This window comes from Cryptomeria japonica, chromosome 4 (assembly GCF_030272615.1).
Source record: "Cryptomeria japonica chromosome 4, Sugi_1.0, whole genome shotgun sequence".
Classification (NCBI taxonomy): Eukaryota; Viridiplantae; Streptophyta; class Pinopsida; order Cupressales; family Cupressaceae; genus Cryptomeria; species Cryptomeria japonica.
The window spans coordinates 725,186,044-725,209,290 of record NC_081408.1 but is presented as its reverse complement, the minus strand read 5'-3'; positions in this window follow the sequence as shown (position 1 = coordinate 725,209,290).

Sequence of the window (23,247 nt, the reverse complement as noted above, 5' to 3'; positions counted from 1 at the left end):
TCTGCCTTAACCTCTGCAGTCTCTTTATCCACAACAATGTTAATATCCCGTGTATCCACATTTATGGTGAAAATTATTTCAGACTCCAGGTTAGTATTATCATGAGTTACTTCATCAGTTGCCTTATCCAATTAATTTTCTGTATGTTTTGGTGATGCTAAAGTTAATGAAGGGGTGTCCTGAGTTGGTGGAGGGATGTTATCTATTACCTTTATAGTAGGTACACCACCAATCTTTCTTTTCCCTTTGTCCTTTTGGTACACCTTAGCAAAATATTTATATATTTTATGTCTTTCCTTTTCCTCTTTCTTTTCCCTTTCAACAAAAAAGATATCCCATTTGTCTGCAGTCTCATTAGCAATCTCCTTAACTCTCCCATCCATTAGGCTAACCTACTGGTGTGCACTAATAAAAACTGATCGGTTTGCTTCGTAAATTAGTTCATCAATTTCCTCTCTAGAGTTTATAGGATGCACTGCCAATAATGCTTCAACTTTTAGCTTTTTATCTAGTTCCATCACTAACATTCTTTTAGCTTCGAACCTTAAATATAAGGCATTTGGAAGATCGTCTACAATTTCAATCAAAACTTTCTTATAGATGTCTAAATGCAAAATTATACTAGCCTCTATAGTGTCCTTGCCTAAGTCTTTTTAAGAATGATAGTATTTATTCACATTGCAAAGATTTCCATCCTGTGTTGTCTCATTTACCAGTCCCTCTGGTGTCAGGGTATCCGATGTCTTAGTCTATTTCTTCTTTGGTGTTAGTTTCTTTTTAGGTTCCCTTACATCCTATTTCTTCTTCCTCAAAGTTCTAGTCCTTTTGGGAGAAGGAGAGGGTACCAGTGAGGGTTTCCTCTTCTTTCTTTCAACTCTTTTGAACTCTTTTGCTTTCCCATTGTCTGTATCCGAGGAAGTAACAACCGATGAAACATGAGCTTCCAGTTTCAATCCTTCTAGTTCACTGGCAGATATACCACTTATGTTCATTACATTTTCTTTGACTTCCTTGGCCATCTTGGATGCATCTCTAATAAATTTCTCTCTTCTTTTTCTCTACTTCTGCATAGAAACAACACTCTCAATGGTTTTAGCATTTCCAAAAATTTCTTCAGATGGTTCTCTAGGTGCCTCAAGTAGTGTTTTAGCATATGTTTCAAGAATGGGTAAATCAACTTCATAACCCATTGCAGTAACCCAAATAGTTCTAGGGATAAATGCTTCCATCCATGTCTCATCACATTTGATTACAAAGTAGATTTGCTTGTCATACTTGTCTACTGTGCTCTTGGGTAACCTTTCTCTAGCTCTCATCTTAGTCTGAAAGTTTTGAAGTAATCTATTATAATATTGTCATTGTTAGAGTCCATACCGGTGATAGCTTCCTTGATTTTTTTGCCTACCGGGATGTCATATCCAAAGTCCTTATGACCAATATCGGGTATCTCTTTGGTGAAGTAAAGCATCAAACACACAAGTAGGTTGCCAAAATGAAATGTCCCTTTCTTGTCACCCTTAACCTTTTTCAGGTTGTCTATTAATTCATCTTTAAGCCATTCAAAAATATCAACTTTAGCATTGTTATTTACCATCTCATATGCATTATGAATACATAAGCCGGAAACTAAATTCAATCTGTTTGCATGAGTTACTATGTATCCAGGTACCATACTCACATATCTCATATTAGCATCAGTAATGGAATTAACCCTAAGAGATCTATTGTTAGATGTAGCTTTGTTTAACTCCATAACTCCCTTGTTAGGTATCTTCTTAGTTTTGTCGGGCCTACTACCGGTTGAGGGTAAACCAGTAACTACCTTGATTGCTTCCTTGGATATTTTAAAAACAGAGTCAAGCCACATGAACTCTCCATGAACTCTACTCAAAACTAGACGGACTACCTCCTTAGGAAATTCAGGTATGTGCAGTATCTCAATGAATCCTAAGTCTTCAACTATCTTATGCTCTGGTTTAATTAAACCTTGTTCATCAGTAAAGGCACTACTATACCTATTTTCCAAATCATCGGTTCCTAGATTTTATATGTTGCAATGAATGTACATTCTAGGGTCTTCGGCAAAAGTGACTCCCTTCAAAAATTTTGAAAAAGCTCCGATAGAATCATCTTGCTTGGCAATTTCAAGGATGATTTTAAACACGGGCCTAGAGTGATTAGCATTTTCTATCACAATAGGGTTTGCAATAAACTCAGGTGTGGAAGATGAAGATGTCATTTTGAAAGATAAATACCTCTTAGCTTGAAATCCTTGAATGCCTAAAAATCACTTTGCTGCTTCTCCTTTAGATTGCCCTTGCTTAATTTCATGCTCTTTGAATTCTTGTTGAGTCGAAATGAGGGTTTTCTAGTGTTATATAACCAAAAATTTCTTCAAAAACTGCTTTAAATGCTTGCCAGTTAAGTGAGAACTTAACATATCTATCGGTAAAGAAGAAATGTGTCTTCTTACCATCAACCGAGGGTAGAATGCATGATTTTTAATTTCCTGCAATACCCCCTAAGGATTATTCATTAGTTAGATGAAGAATCTCCTACTGGTGGAGGGTTACTCTGTTCAACCGATGCAGAGATAGATTCATCAACTTTCTGATCTCCCTTCTTAATCCATTGTTTTGAAAATTCTTGCTTTATTTCATTTACCTTTTCTTTTCCCTTCACACTAGATCCTTTATTGTTCTCTAGTATAGTCTTGCTACTACAACATTTTGCAATATGACCAATATTGTTACATGCATAACAAGTTACATTATTCCTCTGAATAGATTTTCCATACCCTTGACCGGTTTGTGTTTTGCATTGATTAGATAAATGCCCAAATCTATCACAAACATAACATTTCACATTCATTCTGCACTTTTCTTAATTATGACCAACTTTGTTGCATTTGGAACATTGACCCATGGGTAAGTTTGTATTCTGATTATTTCTAAATCTGTACTGATTTTCTCTATGACCAAACTTGTTGCAATTAAAACATTTCCCATTAAATTTATAAGCATTAGGTTGTCTTATCGGTTTACTATGACCTTGATTATTTGCAGTCCCAGAACTTTCTCCATGTTCAAATCCAAGTCCTATTGTATCTCCATCAGGTTTTTGTCTTTTTAGCATGTCATCAAGTCTTTCTGAACTTTTCTTGAATTTGTCATTGTGTTCATTTGTAGTGATCAACTCATTTTCAAGAATTCCAACTTGTCTCACAAGCTCTTCTTTATCATGTTGCATGTGAATCAGATTTGTCTTTAGCATATCAATTTCATGACACAGTCTCATATTTTCATTACCTCCATCATTAAGTCTTCTAGTCAAATCTTCTTCATTCTTCTTTATGTCTTCAATATCCTCACATAGTCTCATGGTTAAGTCTTGCATTTCATTCCTCATGTTAGTGTTATCTTGCCTCAACTTGTCTGCAATATCACTAGGAGTTTCCTTTTCATCATCATGTTTCTGCATTTTCTCATGAAGTTATTTTCTCTTATTTTGTGCTATAACCAGGTTCTCCTGAAGTCCTTTAATGAATTACTTAGCAGTCCTTAGATCATCTTCAAGTTTGATATTCTTTAATTTTTCTATATCAAAATCTTCAAGAGCTCCTTCCATCTGTACTAGTTTTAGAATCTTCCTCAAGTTGTTAGGCTTTTGCAAATAGAGGACCAAGCTCTGATACCAATTGTTAGATTCAATGACAGTCCCAAAGACACTGAGAGGGGGGGTGAATCAGTGTCTAACCGGTTGGTGGAATCTTTAAACTTATTTATTCCTTTGCAACCCAGAACAATGTACTGGTAAACAAGAAATAATGCAGTAAAGAGAAATAATAGAGACAACATAAATGCACACCATAACACAAAATATTTTAACGAGGAAACCCAGTGTGGGAAAAAACTCAGTGGGATTTGTGACCCACAATATTTACTCATAGGCAAATATGAATAAATACTACTTACAATAGGGGCCTACACATGCAGGAAAGCCAACTTCCTGGAGCGTACTACTCAAAAGAGTCTCACTAACTACAAAATGGATAATTAAATCCAATACAATGTACTCCTCAAAATAGCATCTCAAATGCATGGTTCAGTACTGGTTTAAGCTCAATCAGATACCTTAACCAAAACCTTTCGTTGTCTTTACATATACCGATAATAATCACCTATACATTACATTACAAAAATGATCTATGAGATCTCATGCATATATGAGTCTTTACAATACATCATGTCGACTTACAAATAATCAATTATATTTACAAAACAATTCACATAAACAAAGCTTGTCTTATGTCAGCCTGAGAGCTAGTATACTTCATTTTTGGTGTAATCTGGATACCGGTGAAAGTATTTGTCAGTGCTGGTGCCTGCCAGTGTATGATGTCTTGAGATGCCAGTGTAAGTGTAGAAACATGTTGTTGGTTGGTTGCCAATTGGTTGCCATCAATGACAACATCAACTATTCTCATTAGACTGTAGAATGTCCACACTCTCGGGCCATGTTATATTTTATAGTTGACTTATGTTCACAGGTGAACTAGTTTTAATTCATGGTTGGGAGGCCTTTCTATCATTTGTTCACTGGCCCCATGCATTAGGAATCACTGATCATAGTCGTTCTTTTAATTTTTCATTATACTCCTAAGTGCAACAATTAATCCTCGTAGCTTAAGGTTTTAAAATTCCCTAGGAAGGCCCCTGTGCACGATCACTTCACCCATGGCTAATTTCCACATGCTCAAAAGATCCACTTAAGTGTCTGCCTTAGTGTCATTGTTGTAAGGGATAAGCATGTCAGAGGGAACATGAAGAAATGTTATCATGTGAGCATTTTAGCAAAAGGTCTCAGCCGTACGAGATAAGGGAATAACACTACTCAAGGAGAAGTGTTATCTCACAACACATTTGAGGTAGTGGTATAGCACCATGGGATAAGGAGTATTCACAAGAGTGGTAGCAGTTTTAGTATGCATTGTGACCACACAAGATAAGGGAGGATAAGAAGCTCTAAGGAAAATCTTATCCCATGGCGTCTTAAGGATACCGAGATGAGCCTGTGGGATAAAAAGTAACTTAATGTCACAAAGGAAATGTTATCTTGCAAGGTCTCCAAGCCATCAAATTGGTCCCGCGAGATAAGGAATATCAAAGGATTCTCAAGAGGCCTTATCCCACAAGGAATTTTTCCCATTCTAAATTGGTTGCGAGATAAGAATAGCAAGCCTAAAACAAGAGGATCTCTTGTCCCGTGCATTTCCATGGGGATAAAAGATGGGTCATAGGATAAAAGAGAATAAGCTTAAAAGGCTTATCCCATGTGGAGTGAACACACAAAGAAAAGTGCTTTCAAGAAGGAGACGAATGGGGAGCTATGAGCAATGTGTGATAAGGAGATTCTTAGAAGACATGCATAGATTCTTATCTCGTGAGGAAAAAAAAGATGACTGATGTGTTGTGGGATAAGAAGGGACAAGTGTCGATAAAGAAGGGATAACGAAGCCTTATCCCACATAGGTAAAAAAGGATGCTCCAGGGTGCCATAGGATAAAAAGAAAAGTAAATACATAGGAAGCTTATCCTGCGGGGATAGCTAAGATAGTAAAAGATGGTGCGAGATAAGAAAAAATGAGGGATCGAAGGAAGGCTTATCCCGCAGAGATGGTAAAAATCACAAGATGGTAAAATCAACTCAAATGATATTATTTTTGACAAAGTATAAGGTGGTCAGGAGAGACATATGAATTCCATGTCATCATTCAAGAGTTTTCAAAGGACAATCTTGATCATTTATCTCCTGATGAATGGATGAAATTCAAATTTGGCGCCAATGACTAACTCTGTCTAACACAAATGAATTAATGGTGATGCCATAAATGAGAAATTAATTGATTTTTGTTGGAAATTGACACTCATTGGATTTGTTTTGTTGTCATTGATTGTAACAAGATCATATGGAAGTCATATACCGGCAGTAGGAGGTATATACCAATAGATACTGGCTTTGGAGCATTCAGGGCTACACCGACATCAATACTTCTGTGGAAGCCGACATCTAGAAGGATTTATTTAGTAAATCATTTTGTAACTATTGTTGAGGTTGACATTGAATAACTTTTTTAATGTATTGTAAGCTGACATGAGGCATATTGTTTGTAATCGGTATATAGGTCAGTCTTCTAGGTCATTTTGAAAAAGACATGACATATGACATGAGGTAGGTTATAGGAGAATATAGAAGAACTATATAATGCGTCCAATATGTGTATGGAGATCATTTTGTATGCAAATTTAATATCATGCAATTATCTATAGATAGCTCAGAAAAAATTATTGGAGGAGAAGAGACACCGGTGGTAGTTCAGGGTTTATGAACCAGTATAGAGGTGAACCAGAACTGGAACTCTATTTGTCATAGCAGATGCATTCCTGAGTTCATTTTCAATAATTTACTTTAGCAGAAAGCTTGTAGTCAGTGAGGCTCTTTAGTGATGAGCAGTATTATCTAGGTAGTGTGCCTTCTTGCATGTGTAGGCCCCCATCATATGTAATATCCTTTCATATGGCTAGTGAACTGATATTGTGGGTCACAAATCCCACCATGGTTTTTCCTCATCGAGGTTTTCCACGTATAAATTTTGTGTGTTATGGTGTTCATTTATGTGGATGGTTTATTTACTTCTTGTTATATGTTTATTTGTTTACCGATTTATAAGTGTATAGTATAAAAGGATAAAAATTGTTTGTATTGACAGAACACTGATTCACCGCCCCCCCCCGCCTCCCAGTGTTCTTGGATCCCAACAATTGGTATCAGATCTTGGTACCTCAAAAAAAATTTAACAGCTTGAGGAAGATCCTAAAACCAGAATCTTTGAACATGGCTATGGAGAAGTAACTTGAGATGGCTCTTGAGGATTATGATGCTGAAGGATGAAGAGCTTGAAATTGAAAGAAGAATTGAATTTTGCAAATGAGTTCATTCTTATCTTGCAAGAAAGGTTATCATGTGCTCAAGCCAAGAGGAAAGAACTTTTACAAAATCTAGATGATGAGGAGAAGAATGATTTTAAGGAACAATGTTAGAAAATAAGTCAAGCAAACATGCTCATGAAGAATGAAATGCAAGACATAACTATGAGGTTATCAAAAGATATTAAGGATAGAAAGAAGAAGGAAGATAATATTGTTATATCTTTCAAGAACAAATTTAATGAATGTGGCAGATTGACTCATGAGAATAATTTGTTGAGAGTTGACTTGGCACACTCTCAGAACAATGAACAAGAACTTGAAAGACAAATAACTACTCTGAGAGATGATCTGACTATTGCAAGTGAGTATAAAGAAAAGTTTAGGATCAATGCTACACAGTTAGATGACTTATTGAAAAGACAAAGAAAGATTGATGATTCTAGAGGACTTGGATTTGTATAAGGTGAAAGCTTTGGTACTGCAAATGAAGATCAGACAATCGATATGTAGAACTCATTAGAATAGAGGAAACCAATAAGGAAATCTAATGCTTATAAAATAAATGGTAGATGTTTTGTTTGCAATAACTTTGGGCATATGGCTAAATAATGTAGAAATAAAGCAAATCAATACTACAATGTTGTTCTCGGTCAATGCACAAATTACAAGAAATATGGTCATAGAACATAAGATTGTAGAATGAATGTTAAATATCATGCATGTGGAAAGTTTGGGCATTTTTCTAATAACTATAGGTTAAGGAATGACACCAGATTTGTCAAAGCAATTCAGAAGAACAATGTTACATGTTATACATGCAACAAAATAGGTCATATTGCTAAGTACTGCAGAAGTAAAACTCAACCGGTCAGCAATAATAAAGATAATGAGAAAGGAAAGAAGAAGGTAGATGAAATACAACAAGATCACACCAAGAGATGTGTTAGAAAATATGAAGAACCAAGTGGAGAAGGATCTACACCAGTAACTCCACTGATAGAATAGGGTATTCCTTCACCGGTAGAAAATTCCACTGGTAACTGAGGCATAAGCCTTAGGGGTTGGCAAAGTCATTGCAAAATCCTGCATATTACCCTAGAGGAGGTCTGGAGAGTTGTGTTCATCATTAATGAAGATTCTAATGGCATCCGTAGGGTTGTTGGTGAAGCATTTATTACAGGGAAAGATCACACCAAGAGATGGGTTAGAAAATCTGAACAACCAAGTGGAGATGGATCTACACCGGTAACTCCACCGGTAGAATAGGATATTCCTCCACTGGTAGAAAATTCCACTGGTAACTCAAGCATAAGCCTTAGGGGTTGGCAAAGTCATTGTAAAATCCTGCATATTACCCCAGAGGAGACTTGGAGAGTTGTGTTCATCATTAATGAAGATTCTATCGGCATCCGTAGGGTTGTTGGTGAAGAATTTATTATAGGGAAAGATTAGGGTTTTTATTCGCTGATAAAAGGGGATAAGTGAATTCATTTTCACTCACCAAGAATTCAAGCATTCAGAGCAAAGAAAAGGTGAATTAAGAGCAAGCAAAGGCATTGTGTGAGTATTTTGAGCAGTTATCTAAAATCTTCCACCGATGTTCACTTTTGGGTATTCTTCAAAATGGCATCTAGATCGTTAGCTCCTACTTTCATTCCAAATCCCACCATTGCCAAAGTCAAGGATAGGTTAAGGCCAGTATTTAAGGAGGTTCCCGAAATAGCTAAAAAGGAAGACTCTGGGAGAGCATTTTCTAGGGTTCCTAATGGTGTGATGTATGTTGAAGATGTGAGGGCATACATTCATTATACCCTGAAGGATTTGGGCATAAAGGACATCAAAAGCATGTATCAAATCGTGATACTAGGAGACTCTAGAACCATCAAACTGGAATACAAAGAAATTGAGGATCTAGGGTTAACTAGTATTCTGTACATACTATAATTCAAGGATGAAGTTATTAGATACATTTTGAATAGGGTTCACAATGAGTTCATCTAGCTAGATAGGCCTTACATGATCACTAAGGGGGCTATTCAAGTAGTCACCAGCTTACCCAAAGCCGAACAAGAACCTGGCAAGAAACTTTCCAACACTACAGTCGAGAAAATCACCGGTGCAACTCTTGATAGCAAATCAATGAGGGCCAGCACAATCACCAACACTGATGTAAAATTTGCAAGCATGATAATAGGTTATAAGGTAACTCAATCCAATCGATTGAATTTTGTTGCTAGTTCATGCATTGATGCTGCATATCAGATGCTGAGGAATAATGTAAAGTATAATTTATGTGAATGGATGAGAAGTGAATTGATGTTTAACCTTGGTAAGATCAAAGGAATCAAGAAAGACACTTTTAGATATGGAAATTTTATTGTTTGTTTGATGTTTTACTTCCTGAATGATCTACCTAGTCTTGGCAAGAAGCATTAGGCTCATGACATACCGATATGTATGCAAATCAAGGAAGAAATCACTGATCTTGGTACCGACAGAGATGAGAAGATTTGGGGTTATTCCAAGACATTCCAAGAAAAAATGAGATAAAGGTAGAGAATATCAAAGAACATTGTGGAAAATTATTCCACTAATATCTATTTCATGGTAAAAACTGATGAAACACTTATAGAAGTAGTTGAACCTAGGCAAATTTGGATTACTGAGCTTGGATATGAGGTAGATGATAGTATTTTTGAGCTCTATGCAAAAGTGTTGTTAGATGCCCCATTAGATGATAAAATAGAACATTTTGGTACAACAGGAGAGAAGGCTCTTGAAGTGAAAACCAATTTTAACAGGAAGAGAAGAGAGAAGAAAATAGAAAATATTTTTGCATATGTATAAGATGTGATTTACAAGATAAACACTAAACTGGGTTTAGGATCCAAATAGGTAGCTAAACTGACAGAGGTTGGTACTACAAAAGTGAAGAAGCCACAAGTTCACATTTCCCCTATCACTTCTTATTCTGATTTTGATTATGAGGATAATAAACCTCTGGCTTTTAGAAGGGTACAAAGAAAGAATGTGGTACAACCACCGATAGAACAAAATGTTACCCCTTATTTATCCGCTTATAGCTTATCAATCAGGGGTCATCATTTTATTAAGTATTGCAAAGCTTAAGTCTTCATCAATTTGAGTTTCGTACTCATCCGTTGAACCCTTTGTAAAGTTCAAAATTCTAGTTCAAAGGAAATGTGGTCTATTAAGTTCTAAGTCTTCATTAGCATAGTCGTTGAACTTGAACTTTGAACCTTTTGGGTTCAAGGTTCAAGGTTCAATCGGTCTTTTGTCTTATGTATTGCGGTTGTCCCTTTAACGTCAGTCCTTGTGGTCATCTTGAACTTGAACTGTTGAACCACTCTTGGAATGGTTCAAGGTTCAAGGTTCATCTTTGCATCATTGAAATTTTCTTTTGTTTCCTTCCTCCTTGCCGCAAGTGTTGATCTTTTGTCTTTGAACTTTGAACCAATGAACTTCTTTTGAAATAGTTCAAGGTTCAAAGCATTGTTTCAAATCAGCCCGATGGTGTTTAGGAGATAAAGGCAGCATGATGTGAACATAATATTCCTCATTTTCCATGTTTTCAAACTATAATTATGGAAAGCAATCATGAGAAAGCATGTCGACTGTGTGGAATTGATTTTTAATTAATGAGCATGTCAGAACTATATCAAATCATGGGAAGTTTTACATAGATAAATGAGTTGGGGCGAAGCATGCTTTGGTACTTTTCAGTGTTTTCCATCCTTAAATATGATGCTTCTCAGGTAAGAAAATCATTGTTGTTGTTGGCGAAGAGTAAGGATGCGGAAGGTAATTTAGCTCAGTTTTTCTGGGGGTTACATAGTTTGATGGTGAAGATAGGTGAGTTTAATCACTAACCTCCCCTGCTCTATTTTAGCTCTGAAATTGGTTAGTGTAATTCTTTGCCTCGGGGTTGAATGCTATCTGATTGATACAATTTTAAGCAAACATGAGACCAATTCTTTCGAACCGTAAAGAACCTATGAGAGAAGAAGCTATCATAATTCTTGATAGTGAAGAAGCACAAGTAATTATGGGTGAACCAGTAGCAGATATCCCTGTAACTCAAGATGCAGATAAACAAAAAGAACAACCTAAGGATGACCTCAATTAGGTGACCACTTTGGCTATCATGGATTCATCAGAGTATCAGATGCCACCAGTGAAGGAATCTCCAAATGTTTCCAGATGGTTGGAAGCCTCAATCAGCAATAAACGAAATGTGGTTCCTATGAGCGTTCCAATAGAAGATATGGTGAGTAGATGCCTCGAAAAAATGTCTAAGTCTGAGAGGCTAAAAGCAGAGGCCATGCTGAAGGTGGACGAAAATACAGGGCATTGGGTAGCTGAAATGGCCAAACCAATTTCGGACAAAGATCCAGAAAATGCTACTGAGAAGGACTTTACCATTGAAAAGATTGATTTAGGAACTGCTTCTAGGGCTATTGACGCAAAACACTTAGAGTCTTCTACTAAAAGGATGTTATCTAGAACATGGAAGGATGAGAAGGACAAGCGGGAACTAAAACAAGTTGTTAAACAGATGGTAGAATACATCAATGCCATACATCATCCCAGTCCGCAACCCCTGTCGCAGATTTCTCTGTGTTTTGATCCTAAATCACCAATGAACCAAAATTTGTTGGATAAGGTTCAGAGGAATTGTATGATGGTGGAAACCTTTGATGAGTGGCTTGAATCCATAATTCAACAGGGAGTAGTGTATATTGCTAATCTAATCAGGGTATATGAAGATGCTGTAACTGTAACTCAGGAGCTTGAAACAGAGGTGATAGCATGGGAAAAAGAAAGGAACAAATGGGCAGTAGTGTTGATTCAGATGAAAGATGTGCATAAATATGGTGTCATGAAGTTTCTTGCTGAAAAGGCGGTAAAAGATTTGGATGACAAGATATTGTATGTGGCAAAAGAAAATATTGAATGGAGAAATTCAATCATCAAGCAAGGCCACAAAGAATCCATTAAGTTGTTGAAAGAATTGAAAGAACTCATTATTGTAATGTAGAAAGATTTGAAGTGCATTGATGTATAGCTTATTAAGGAAGATGGACAAACCATCAAGTAGATAGTGGATATGGTAGAGAATTTCAAAGGAAAGATGAACCTGGTTAAAGAATCAAAATCTTTAACCAAAGATGACTTCTCCAGAATTACTAGAATTGAATCTATGTTGGTTGTCTGTTCTGATCACTTGAAAATGCACCAAACTAAAGTTATGGAAGTAAGTATGGACAAAGAGGTCTAGAAGGAAAACATCTTGCACATTGGGCTCCCACATTATCAGGTTGTTCACAACTTTTCAGCGACTCATAAGCAGTGGCGAAATATACGTGGCACAACACACCAATAAGACAAATCAAGAACCGTTTCCTATTCTACAATTATAGCTCTATTTATGGCTCTTGGCCATTTTTAGTTAATTTCAATTATGAATGGTTGTTTCTTGAAGCTTTGTGTTTAGCTATTAGTTTAGTCTGGTGGCTATAAATATTAGGAATGGATGTTTTGGCACGGATCCATAAAATTTTGTAAAAATGAAGATAGCAGACTATTTTGTTTGTTAATTTCAATGAAATACTCCATCTTTGAATGGAATGGAATGTCTAGTACAGCTTTTGAAACCTATGCGTTTGAATATATAAAAGATTTCTGTTGGGATATTTATATGTTCATGTATTGGATTCCCTTCTCTGACTTTTATCAAATATTAAGTCTATGAATCAATCTGATGAATGAAATTAGTTGAAAGCATTTGAATATTCTGATTCCCTTTGTCCTATGAGGCATGAGTGAGTATCAATCAGAGTTCAAATATTTTGATCACTTCATATAGGTTAATTATTATTTGAAGTTTAATGTTTTGTTATGTGTTCCAATAATCTTTGTGAGGTGTTCATTTTGTGTTGACAAGTGAATGTTAAAGCCTTTCTTTGCGTTCTGGTTAAAAGTGAATTATATGATAAAATTTGGTCAAAATTCATTGAATATCATATGGGGAGTTGTACCTGCGTGGTGGAAAAAGTGACACTAAGCAAACATGCCCTAATCTCACTTTCACTCGCACATTTGTGGAATACGAAAGAGCCTAGAGGTATCACACAATTGGCTACTTCTTTTTGTGGAAGAGAGAGCCACGGGCTACCTATTAGGATTTCTATTCCTTTGTTGTAATAGAAAGATGAAATGATGCAAGTTCAATTCCTAACCCCAAAGTGCAAGTATGAACTAATAACAAGATTGCAGAATTGAACTTAAACAATGGAAAGTGGAAAGCTATAAACACAAGGACAAGACAAGAATGTAAATGCGTACCCAGAGTTAAAATCTGACTGAAAATGTTCGGGACGGGGGCGCGGGCGCCACTGTCCTGATTCTGCCCCTGAAACTGCTCCGGAAATTGTTGTTTTGCAAAGTTGTCAAAAATGCTGAAAACTGCTGTCAGAAGGACCAGGGCGCCCAGTGCCCCTGTCCCAGGGACCAGGGCACCCAGCGCCCCTGTCCTGACAGGACCAGGGCACCCCACGCCCCTGTCCTAGTCTTTTGCTCTGAGATTTGGTGGGAAGGTCGGTCTCAGTCTTCTTCTCCCAGATCTACAACCTGCGTCATCGTCCGAGTCCCGAAACCTGCACTTATATCTGAAAAGGGTATGGTGGGCGGCTATATAGGGTTTTGCCTAGTCAAACCCCCGCTTTGGTGATTTCCACCTCCACGAATAGCCAAGTTGTATTGTAAAATGTATTGTGTGTGCAGACCTAGTGTGTGTGCAAGGTCCTTAAATGCAAGAAAGCAAACTAGAGCAACCTAGAAAGTAAACCCTAATTGCTTGTAAATGATAATGTAAATGCTCTAAATCAAGATGCAAAGTGATCTAAAGCATGAATAAAGGATATATTGAAGCTTATGCAAAGACATGAAAACAACATGAAATCATACCCAACCCTCAAGGGAGGAGTACAAGCCAATCTTCAGTCGGTAATCTCCTATTGTTCTTCAATGTCTTCCAAGCCCTAAATGAATGAAATTGATGAATGCTTGATGGATGGATGTTGAATGTTATTGAAGTCTTCAAAGATCTTCTCTTTCGCTGCATAGAAGGTCCTCGAAAGCCAAAAATCCCATCCTTTCAAATGAAGAAAGAGAGCTCTTATATATGAAACCCTAGGTCTTAATTTTGACTTTTGGCCGACCTAGAGATTGAATATCCTGCCAATTTCTTGGGGTTAAGCTTTATTTTATGATTGGATCGCGCTCCTAAAATTTTGGGAAAAATGTCCGGGACCATGTTGCACTCCGGGCGCCATGGTCCCGACAACTTTTCACCAAATTTTCAGGACTGTCGGATATGATGATTTTAGAGAGAATCCCGAAGTTACAGGTGATTTCGAGATGTTTTGACCCCCGAAATCAAGCCCCCAAGTTCAAAATAGGACCTAATTAGGGTTTTTGATTAAATGATGTATTGGAAGAATAAAATGAAAAGGGGCACACTTTAATGAAAGGGCCCAACTTTATGATGTGGGAGATGATGAAATAGGACCTTAGACCTAATTAATTTAATTAATTAAGCACTAAGGGGAAATGCAATGCAAAATGCAAAATGCGCCAAGGCGGGTGCTAAACTAGGTGTGAAATTGTACCACCCTAGCAAGTGCGTACAATTTACGACGCTACATTTAGCCCCCACTTTAGCAGTCATATGAACACTATGTGCATATGCAAGCTAAAGTACAAAAAAGTAAACATTATTTGAAAAAGGATATATCCATAAGTCCATCGAACGAAGCCCCCAGCGGTATCTGCAGTACACAGTTAGGAACCGCACCCTACAAAACACACGTTAGATCACAAAATCACCTAATGCTTACTAAGGAAGGTTATGAAAATTCGAGGGTAGCTATATGCCCCCCCTGTTTCGGCTTGCAAATTTTAGTGAGTTGAAACAGGGTATCATGTTTACCACTTCGAATTGTTAAAGAATATTGATGACAAATGCTCACAAGAAGATTTGCTATGAGATCAAAAACTAATGGAGAATCATTTGGTAAGAAAGAGGACTAAATCTCAATTCCAACACAACAAAGAGTGTGAGGATTTGAGAGTTCTCTAACACAAGATGAAGGATGTAAATGGAAACAAAATTCAAAGAGAAGAAAAGAAAGGAAAAAAGCATGAATACACACATTGGTGATCCATGAGAAGAATAGTGAGAGAGAGAAAACATGGACTTCTCACCCCTAGATCTTGTCTAGGTGATCCATGGGACAAAGGACATGGAAAACTAGCCCCTAGAGTCTGTCTAGGTGATCCATGTAAGGGAGGAGAGTGAGAAAGTCTAGCCTTATGCCGCTAGTTCCACTCAACCTCGTGCATGTGTGTGTAAGGGAGGTTAGAAGCACCTCATAGGAGTCTATGCCCGAGTATGCTACAACCTATATATGTATAGTACAAAAATGTGACATCTCGCTCTAAGAGTCTGTGCTCTAGTTCCGAGAATGACCCATTGCTCAAAAAGTGTAAGTTTTATGTCATAAGAAAAGTAGAACAAGGATACCTACCTTCATCACACAAGAAGATACCCCAAAAATGCAACAATGTCATAGATCCAAGCAAGAGAGTTCTGCACTCCTTAAGCAAGGATAAGATAGTTGAAAAGGGATATCTTGTAGTATGTGTAAAGGAGATCCTTAGAGGAGAAGAGATATTTGTACAAAAGACACCTATCCCTGAGAGAAATTGTCTTAGACAAATATAACATCTTCTAGAATAAGATAAAGAAGAGAATAAGAATGCAATACTTCCTTCTTTTGTGAGGTGAAAGTGATTCTTAATGAAGGATGACGCTCTTTTTAACCCAATTAGGAGAGTGAATTCGCTATGGATGTATTTTACCAAGTGCAAAAGAGGTTGTAGTCAAGGACTTACACCTCTTGTAAGAGAGAACCCTTGAACAAACAACAACAAATGCGTACAAGGCATAACATCAAGTAATAAAGTCCACACCATCCACAAAATAGGAAAAAGTGGATCCTTAGATAAAAATAAGGAAAGATCATTGCCTCCCAAGGATAAGGACAATGAGAAGGACTTACACAATCTTCTAGGGAGAGATTTGGACATAAGCAAAAGAAGAGATGTATGAAATCATTCTTGTCCCCATAGGAACAAGAAAATTAGGCTATTATGTTGCTTCAAAAAATATGATTGCACTTGAAATTGTACCATCATGAATGACAATGAGCCCCCAGTAAATGAGCTACCAATGTCACATAATGATGAGCAACATAATAGCCATTAATGTTATTTAAAGACATGATAGACTAAATTAGGTATTTGAATATGACATGTTAAATGCTCAACTATAAGTGAGATCAAAAACATGTATAAAATGATGAAAATTGAAGAAGAAAAGTCACATGAAATCTTAGAAGAGGGATGAGTGTAATTTATTAGAGCCTTATCCCTAAAGGAAAGGACTTTATGATGAATAGGAGATAAAGATTCATAAGTGGATTTAGAAATTTGAGGGGATTCATAAAGAGATTTGTTCATTGCCCAGATTTCCTTATGAGGGGAATGAGAGTTGATAGAAGTAGAAGATGATTTAGTTGAAGTGAGATCATCATCACTACTAAATATAGCATTTACATTGAGAGATGGTCTTTTAGATGCTTTGGTACGTTTGCAGGGATTATAGCCGAGTCCAAAGGCATAACTGTGAAAATTAGTCTCTAGAGGAACTTTTATCCCTTGTTCATGAGTGCCACAACCATTTCCATGATACCCATGCTTAGCAAAAATGCGAAAACCACGACCATAACGATCAGCCATTTCAGGAAGAGAAGGTGGTTTTTCATAAGACAAAGAATCAAACTCTTCATAATTAGAGGTGTGAGGAGAAGAAGTTTGAGAAGCGGCCATAAAATTATTGCTCATAGGTTCAGGTAAGATTGATTGATTTTTAGTTTCTTCCTTCTTTTTAACTTTAAACTCTCTAGGAGGAACCCTATACTCACCTACAAAGGTGGGATTAAATTCAAGAGATCCCCAATCGTCTTCTGCGAGAACCTTCTCAGGATCAAAAGCCTTTTTATGCGTATATTCAAGTCGAGAAGGATCTTCTTTAGGAGCTTCAGACTCATCCAAAGAATTTTGATTATCAGAGGGTAAGGATTCATCCATAGGTATCTTGTTCAAAGAGTCATTACTAGAAGAGGAAGGCTTAGATGTTTGCAAACAAGCTTGAAAATTAGTATCACCTATCAAGGTATATGTCTTATTGTTATAAATAAATTTAACTTGTCTATGCAATGTAGAGGGGACAGCTTGCATACTGTGAATCCAAGGTCTCCCTAATAACAAGTTGTATGTTAGATTTCCCGACATAACATGGATAGGAGTAGGCAAATTAACAGGTCCCACTGTGATTGGTAAGGTGATAATACCTAATGAAGACTTAGCCACATTATCAAAGCCTCGAATGGGACGAGAGTCAGGCTCAATAAGGGATGTATCCACATTCATCTTATGCAATAGATTAATGCTACACACATTAAGGTCAGAACCATTATCTACCAGTGTTCGTCTTATAGCAGTGTCATTTATGATAACCACAATCATCAAGGGATCATATTGATGTTGAATTTCACTAGTAGGCAACTCATCTTGAGTAAACACAATTTGAGTTTTAGGATTCATCACAGAGTTAACCAAAGACACTATATTACTAGATGTATTCGGTGGAGGAACATTCAAATCTTTCAAGGCATCTTGTAACATTCCATGATGAGTGGAAGAAGTTTGGATTAAATTCCAAAGGGATATCTTAGCAGGGGTAGCTTTAAGTTGTTCTATGAGATCATATTCCTTACCAAGAACTTGTGAAATCCGTGGAGCTTGGGGAAGAATAGGTTGAGAAGGAGGAAGTGAAGTTGGGATAATTGGAGGAGGATTAGGTTGCCTATTGTTTCTAGTATTATAAGTATGGGCAACCGCATGATAACTCTCTCTAGTCATTTGCTTAGCATACTCATAAGGGCTCTTAGAGGAATAACCTCCTTGCACAGTAATAACAGGTTTTTTAGTAGTGCAAAAAGAATCATTAGCATAACCACCTTGAACCACTAAGATAGGCTTATTTAAAGGTTGAGAATTTTAAGAAGGACAAGCACCTTGGACATTGAAGAGAGGTTTGTTAGGTGTCTCATTCACATGTATCAAATTGATTGAGGATGGTTTAGAGGAATGAACAAAAGTGTTGGAAGAATTATTGATAGTCTTCTCTTGCACTAAAATCTTATCATGGATCAAATCAATTTTAGGAGAGAGACAAGGGATAGGCATTGATGTTCTAGTAGGAAGAGTGATACTAGGAAAGGTCATATCATCCTTTATCATCACAGGATCTACATGGGGAATAAACTCTCTAGGAGAAGGATCAATACTACTCTCTAAAGTCTCACTTTTGAGAGGGAGATCTTTGAAAGAAATGTTAACCATCTTGCTTTGAACTAGGGTTTCCTTATGAGTAGAACCAAGTTGAGGAGAGGGAGATGCTTTATTTTTAGAGGGAGAATAATTGAGATTCAAGGAAGGAGAGAAACTATCAAGGGAGTTTCCAATCTTGATTTCATCCCCTTTGGCTAGGGGTAGAGAATAATCTATACCTTCTTCTAATGGTTCATCCCAAATAGTGAGGTTGTTGAAAGGAATGTTTGAAGTGTTGTCAATTTCGGGAGAGGAGATAACATTGTTTATTAATTCTGCATTCTTAGGAGGGAGAGCATCAATAGATGTGTTAAACTCATCCTCTTTCCTCAAAATATGTTCAATAGGGGAGAGAGAATTAAGGAAATTGCTTATTATTTCATCTTCTTTCTCTAAGGGATGATTATGGGTAAGACCAACTTTAGGAGAAGGGTAAGCATTTACCATTAATTCATCATCTCTAGTGGGAATTTTGTTGGAAAAGGAAAGGCCATCACTAGGAAATGTAGGGATAATGTCATCTTCTTGCACAAAAGGATCCTCATGAAGGGAGTGTTTTTTAGGGGACACAAAGGCATCAAGGGCATCATTCAACAAAGCATGATCATATCTATTAAAAGGTTTATCTTTTGATTCAAAAGGAGATATCTCTTCATAGAGGGGATCATTGAAAACAACCATGTTACTAGATTTAGTGGAAGAGCTGATAGGAATGTACCCTTGAGAGGAATCATTCGACTTATCTTTCTCATCACAACGAAATGGCATAGTAACAATGTTTATGAGCTTTTGGTACAATGAAGGTTTGGTATATTTAGGTTTCAAAAATTCATCTAAAGCTTCATCTAACTCATAATCATCACAAATATGAACATCTTGCAAATAAAAATCTGACATTTTGAAATTGCATAAAATTTAAACACACAATGCAAAGAAACACACTTTTCTTTCTTTTTTTTCTTTTTAATGAAAATGAAATGAAAACACACTAAATCTAGATCTAGATCTAACAAATGCAATGCAAGAGGAAGCAATGATAGATTCACGTCGGGTTCACCAAAATGTGTGGTGGAAAAAGTGACACTAAGCAAACATGCCCTAATCTCACTTTCACTCACACATTTGTGGAATATGAAAGAGCCTAGAGGTATCACACAATTGGCTACTTCTTTTTGTGGAAGAGAGAGCCCCGGGCTACCTATTAAGATTTCTATTCCTTTGTTGTAATAGAAAGATGAAATGATGCAAGTTCAATTCCTAACCCCAAAGTGCAAGTATGAACTAATAACAAGATTGCAGAATTGAACTTAAACAATGGAAAGTGGAAAACTGTAAACACAAGGACAAGACAAGAATGTAAATGCGTACCCGGAGTTAAAATCTGACTGAAAATGTTCGGGACGGGGGCGCGGGCGCCACTGTCCTGATTTTGCCCCTGAAACTGCTCCGGAAATTGTTGTTTTGCAAAGTTGTCAAAAATGCTGAAAACTGCTGTCAGAAGGACCAGGGCGCCCAGCGCCCCTGTCCCAGGGACCAGGGCTCCCAGCGCCCCTGTCCTGGCAGGACCAGGGTGCCCCACGCCCCTATCCTGGTCTTTTGCTCTGAGATTTGGTGGGAAGGTTGGTCTCAGTCTGCTTCTCCCGGATCTGCAACCTGCGTTGTCGTCCGAGTCCCGAAACCTGCACTTATATCTGAAAAGGGTATGGTGGGTGGCTATATAGGGTTTTGCCTTAGTCAAACCCCCGCTTCGGTGATTTCCACCTCCACGAATAGCCAAGTTGTATTGTAAAATGTATTGTGTGTGCAGACCTAGTGTGTGTGCAAGGTCCTTAAATGCAAGAAAGCAAACTAGAGCAACCTAGAAAGTAAACCCTAATTGCTTGTAAATGATAATGTAAATGCTCTAAATCAAGATGCAAAGTGATCTAAAGCATGAATAAAGGATATATTGAAGCTTATGCAAAGACATGAAAACAACATGAAATCATACCCAACCCTCAAGGGAGGAGTACAAGCCAATCTTCAGTCGGTAATCTCCTATTGTTCTTCAATGTCTTCCAAGCCCTAAATGAATGAAATTGGTGAATGCTTGATGGATGGATGTTGAATGTTATTGAAGTCTTCAAAGATCTTCTCTTTCGCTGCATAGAAGGTCCTCGAAAGCCAAAAATCCCATCCTTTCAAATGAAGAAAGAGAGCTCTTATATATGAAACCCTAGGTCTTAATTTTGACTTTTGGCCGACCTAAAGATTGAATATCCCGCCAATTTCTTGGGGTTAAGCTTTATTTTATGATTGGATCGCGCTCCTAAAATTTTGGGAAAAATGTCCGGGACCATGTTGCACTCCGGGCGCCATGGTCCCGACAACTTTTCACCAAATTTTTAGGACTGTCGGATATGATGATTTTAGAGAGAATCCCGAAGTTACAGGTGATTTCGAGATGTTTTGACCCCCGAAATCAAGCCCCCAAGTTCAAAATAGGACCTAATTAGGGTTTTTGATTAAATGATGTATTGGAAGAATAAAATGAAAAGGGGCACACTTTAATGAAAGGGCCCAACTTTATGATGTGGGAGATGATGAAATAGGACCTTAGACCTAATTAATTTAATTAATTAAGTGCTAAGGGGAAATGCAATGCAAAATGCAAAATGCGCCAAGTCGGGTGCTAAACTAGGTGTGAAATTGTACCACCCTAGCAAGTGCGTACAATTTACGACGCTACAGTACCCTTATGCAGAGGGTAAATTAACATTATTTACCCAACTGTTGGTTTTCATTGGTTTCCTGCTGGGCGAACATGAGTATTTGTTAATAAATTTTGGGAAATAAAATCTGTTAACTAACATAGAAGAAGGTAGAACCTAGGAGGAGACTTGTTAGAAAGGAAATTAAGCCTACTGCACCTCCACCATCGGCAGGGAATCCTATGCAAAAGAGGAAACCAGTCACACCGGCAACCACAAGTAAAAAGAAGAAGGGTGATGATACTGAAACTGGTAAGACCACAATGACTTATGCTGAGCTTAATGATGAAAGTACAAAAGATTGAATATTGAAAAATCTATAAAAGTATTATGAAGATTTAGAAGAGAATGAGTAAAATGAATTAGAAGAGGCTATTTTGTTGTATATAGACATTTAGAAGAAAGCCTTAGTTGAAATTTTGAAGGTGATATATTTATCCCTATATAATAAACTTGAGGCTAAAAGACTTGATGATGTTAAGAGGGATAAGGAGATTAAGGAAGTAGCATTTTTGGAACTCTATGGTGCTATAAATAATGAATAAATTAAAAGATGCATAGATACTGCAAATAGGTCAGTTTTTAGTAGTAAAACCCGACAGATAAGCCTTATGTTGGGCAGAGTTAATGAGGTGATAAATGAGACTAATAAGGGATGTACCAAATTATTTCAAAAGAATCCTGACTTTCTAACATCTCATGAAGAATTTTTTAAAGCAACATCTTCCACCATTCTTGAAAAATCAAAAGGGAAATGTATTTTGGGTAGTTAAACTCCAATTTTCACTCAACCAGTAGTAACCATAGATATTCAGACACAACCGACAATTAAGGAAAGTGTACAGTCTGTACTAGCACAAACCATTTTTGAGCAAGGAAATGTATAGGACACTGTAAATATTGTGGATATTACTCCACCGATAGTAACTAATACTGCACCAAGTGGTGAAGCCACCAGTGCAAAAGAGGTTGAGATGGATAAGGTAAAAGCAACTGAGTCCATACCGACAAGTAAAACTGATTCCTCAACAAAGGTTTTGGCAATTGACACTTCTTAGGTTGAGAATAAATCAGTCTCTGAGTTAAGTCCAACTGAATTGATGATGATGGCTACTCATAAATTACTAAAGGAAGATACTATAGATAAAGGATTAATTGATCAATCGGTCATAGTGTTGCATAGATTAATGCCTGACTATCAGATTGAAGATGGAGCAAGCTCTTCCAGCAAGCTCAAGACTCTAACAGGGCATATCTCTAACAATTTTCAATCTCTGAGGCATATTGGAGAACGAAAGGATTTGGATAAATTCACAAAAACTAAAAGAATAGATTTTGATCAGATTATAGAAACATAGAAGAATAAAATTAAGGAAAAACTCATTCTTATTGAGGTTTGTTTAAAACAATGTACAAATATCTACAGAGTGTGTTGTAACATAGAAATTATTACGACTAATGTAGATAGCAAATTAAAGGAGTTATATGAAAAGATAGCTAAAATTTCTAATTCTTTTGATGGATTGACTGCACTAACCACATCTGTTGATGGACAAATTTTGTCCTTGGAGAACCATTTTTTTTCTTTTGAGAAGGAGAGAGATAAAATCATGAGAAGAGAAAGAAATCTTAGAGTATTGGTGAGTCCTAGATTAGATTCTTTGGGTGTACATAAGAGAGATTTCATAGAATTGATAGCTAAACCCACACCAACAGATGTCCAAGACAAGGAAATACATAACCACTTACTAAGTGGACTAGCATCCATTTCTGATACTTGTAGAACCAGCTGGGATACATATCTTCAGTTATTGCAAAAGGCATACCCAAAAATCTTGAAGTTAATTAAGCTCCAATAAAACTAACTGTATTTATTCTTTAACTGGTCTTTGGCATTAATGTCAAAGGGGGAGTATGTATATATGTGAAAAAATTAGAAAATATATCACATGGGAAGTAGATCATAATAT